Below are 3997 nucleotides of genomic sequence, written 5' to 3'. Positions count from 1 at the left end.
GGCTTTATGGAGATGAGCTTAAAGTCAGGCGTTATGGAGATGGGCTTAAAGTCAGGCTTTATGAAGATGAGCTTAAAGTCAGGCATTATGGAGATGGGCTTAAAGTCAGGCGTTACGGAGATGGGCTTAAAGTCAGGCTTTATGGAGATCAGCTTAAAGTCAGGCTTTATGGAGATGAGCTTAAAATCAGGCTTTATGGAAATGAGCTTAAAGTCAGGCGTTATGGAGGTGGGCTTAAAGTCAGGCGTTATGGAGATGGGCTTAAAGTCAGGCTTTATAGAGATGGGCTTAAAGTCAGGCTTTATGGAGATGGGCTTAAAGTCAGGCTTTATGGCAAAGTATAATATTAGGCAGAGAATGTTAAGACTGCTAGGGCAGGGAGGTCTGGCTTAATTTGAGAAGTATTTAACTCAAAACCCTACAAAGATATCATAATGTGCCCTGTCTGGCACCGGCTAATGGTGCTACTTGAGGCCATTTTCAGACGATCAAATATTTTAGGAGAAAACACTCCTGCTTTTACCATTACTTGACCACGCACATGAGGCAGACACGGCAGCATAGCGGTTAGATGGCGCTCGCTGGCACAAATTTGAAGTGCATCCCTGATGAGGTCAGCCAGTGGAGACACGGGAGGGTTGTGTCACTCACTATGTGTCACCTCTGTAATTGCATCTCGATCCCCCTGCGGGTGTTGTTTTGGAAATCCTTTCATGTAAAAACTGGTTTCTCTTTCCATCTAGTCTGCTAGCCATTGGTTAGCCTGGGTACCAGTCTGTTTGTGCCATCATGCCACTCATGCCGAAAGTCCTCTATTCTCCTCAAGCTCATTAATGACAGAATGTTTGCCAAATGGCAGGAATGTTTGGCATGACATGATAGCACAAACGTATCTGGGACCAGGCTAGGCATTGGTGGTCTGGAACACAAAACATGGACTTCACAATCACATGAAGTCTAATGAATTCTAATTATAACTCCAATGTGTATAGCTAGGACAATGAATCGCTTTGTTACCAAGTCCTCTTTTCTATAAACACAGAATGGGCATCAGTTACCAGGCCTAGAACTGAATACTATATACTGTAGTCTGGAAAGTTGGGGTGACTGTCTATAAAAAGCCTTCATGGAGCTCTCTGCACAGTTGACTATAACATCAGATACATGCAAGCGGAGTCCAAAATGCCAGTCTATTCCTTATGTGATGCACTACTTTTGACCAGGGCCTATAGGGCTTTGGTCAAAAGTAGTGGACTATATAGGGAATAGGGTGACATTTAGTACGCTAGCAGAGGCAGTAGGGGTTGTATGAAGTCGTACAGACATTGACCAGATGGTCTAACTCTCTGTCAACTGGCAGTCAGTATTCTAATTATTATGCATATGGAGATAGACTCGTCTTTGAATACATCTCTGTGACTGACATAGCCTGAGGCAAGGCCACACTATGCCATGTCCAACACAGCAACATGGAGACATTGAGAACAAAGAAGCCCAAACACGTACACACACGCATGCACACACACACACACACACATGTACGGATACACACACACACAAGCCCCCCCGCCCCACACACACAAATCAAATCAATCTTTATGTATGTAGTACATTTCAGACATGGATGCAATGCAAAGCACTTCACAGGATTTAAAAAAATAAAAACAATGAAAATAAAACTAAATATTTACTACACAACAAGCATAAGAGGATAAAAAACGAAAGAATAACAATAAAAACTGAAAGACTAAAAAGAACTTGAGGGAAAAGCTAAGTTAAAAAAAGGTGTGTTTTAAGATCTCTTTTAAATACCATGTCCACAGTTTCAGCCCTCCTCAGGCTCTCTGGCATGCTAATAACTAAAGACAGCCTCTCCATGCCTCTTAGTCTACACACACACAAAAAAAAGCCATGTTAACAAACAGATCACTGACCATTTCGAATCCCACCGTACCTTCTCTGCTGTGCAATCCGGTTTCCGAGCTGGTCACAGGTGCACCTCAGCCACGCTCAAGGTACTAAACGATATCATAACCGCCATCGATAAAAGACAGTACTGTGCAGCTGTCTTCATCAACCTGGCCAAGGCTTTCGACTCTGTCAATCACCGTATTCTTATCGGCAGACTCAAACAGCGCCTCTTCAACCTCAGGAGGCTGAAGAAATTCAGCTTGTCACCAAAATCACTCACAAACTTTTACAGATGCACAATCGAGAGCATCCTGTTGGGCTGTATCACCACCTGGTAAGGCAACTGCTCCGCCCACAACCGTAAGGCTCTCCTGAGGGTAGTGAGGTCTGCACAACGCATCATCGGGGGCAAACTACCTGCTCTCCAGGACACCTACACCACCCGATGTCACAGGAAGGCCAAAAAGATCATCAAGGACAGTAACCACCCGAGCCACTGCCTGTTCACCCCGCTATCATCCAGAAGGCGAGGTCAGTACAGGTGCATCAAAGCTGGGACCGAGACACTGAAAAACCGCTTCTATCTCAAGGCCATCAGACTGTTAAACAGCCACCACTAACATTGAGTGGCTGCTGCCAACACACTGACTCAACTCCAGCCACTTTAATAATGGAAAAATGTATGTAATAAATGTATCACTAGTCACTTTAAACTATGCCACTTTATATAATGTTTACATACCCTACATTACTCATCTCATATGTATACACTGTACTCTATACCATCTACTGTATCTTGCCTATGCCATTCGGCCATCACTCATCCATATATATTTTTATGTATATATTCTTATTAATTCCTTTGCACTTGTGTGTATAAGGTCGTTGTTGTGAAATTGTTAGATTACTTGTTAGATATTACTGAGTGGTCGGAACTAGAAGCACAAACATTTCGCTACACTCGCATTAACATCTGCTAACCATGTGACAAATAAAATTTGATTTGATTTATGTGCCTTTCCAAATCATGTCCAATCAACTTAATTCACCACAGGTGGACTCCAATCAAGTTGTAGAAACATCTCAAGGATGATCAATGGAAACAGGATGAACCTGAGCTCAATTTCGAGACTCATAGCAAAGGGTCTGAATAGTTATGTCAATAAGGTATTACTGTTCTTTATCTTTAATACATTTGCAAACTTTTCTAAAAACCTGTTTTCGATTTGTAATTATGGGATATTGTGTGTAGATTGCTGAGGACTTTAAAAATAAATCCATTTCAGAATAAGGCTGTACCGTACCAAAATGTAGAACAAGTCCCTTTTTGAAGGCACTATATAGCTTTCTGTATACAATGAATATACTGTGCTAGGTTGCATGAATATACTGTGCTAGGTTGCATGAATATACTGTGCTAGGTTGCATGCCTGTCTGTCTTTGCTTTCATCAACATGTTGTATTTGCAGAGCAAGGGTTGTTCCAGACTAAAACGGCACTGCTTATACTGAATACTAAGGCTCAATAGGTTAGAATTCTTCTCATAGGGACGGTGAATTCACAAGTGCTGCATGAACCAGTATCCCAAACAATTATTTTAACGGTTCACATTACTGTACTGATGAAAATCTCTAGCTTCTCTAGTTGGAAGTCAACATAGCCATCCCCAAAGACCTGCTACACTAGGTAGCGCAGGAGAGGTATTGCTGGATATCCAACATGATTTACAGTCTTTGCTCAGCGAATTTGGACGTGTGGGTTTTGGAAATTGAAAAATGGCCGCCACAGCTCTTTGCACTTCCCTTTCCCCCAGCTCTCAATCAAACACGCTCCGGCTATAATCTCTCTTCCAGGGGAAACCATTATACAAAATAAAAAAAGTCATTAGAAATTTCACAATTTCACGCGCCGATGCAGGCGACACGTGTATGGAAGCCTGGCGGTGAACAGAGGGTGGGTGAGATCAGGGGTCCGTGAAGGAACTGCCGTCACCTGCATAAAGGGACTGTGGGTCCGGGGAACAGCCCCAGTGTAACACCTCTCTGCAACGCGCCTCCCATCCCCAGCAGAAATGCAAATTGAAAGG

This window comes from Oncorhynchus clarkii, unplaced genomic scaffold (genome assembly GCF_045791955.1).
Source record: "Oncorhynchus clarkii lewisi isolate Uvic-CL-2024 unplaced genomic scaffold, UVic_Ocla_1.0 unplaced_contig_11187_pilon_pilon, whole genome shotgun sequence".
NCBI classification, from domain to species: domain Eukaryota; kingdom Metazoa; phylum Chordata; class Actinopteri; order Salmoniformes; family Salmonidae; genus Oncorhynchus; species Oncorhynchus clarkii.
The sequence above is the reverse complement of the archived record's forward strand: the minus strand, read 5'-3'. Positions refer to the sequence as shown.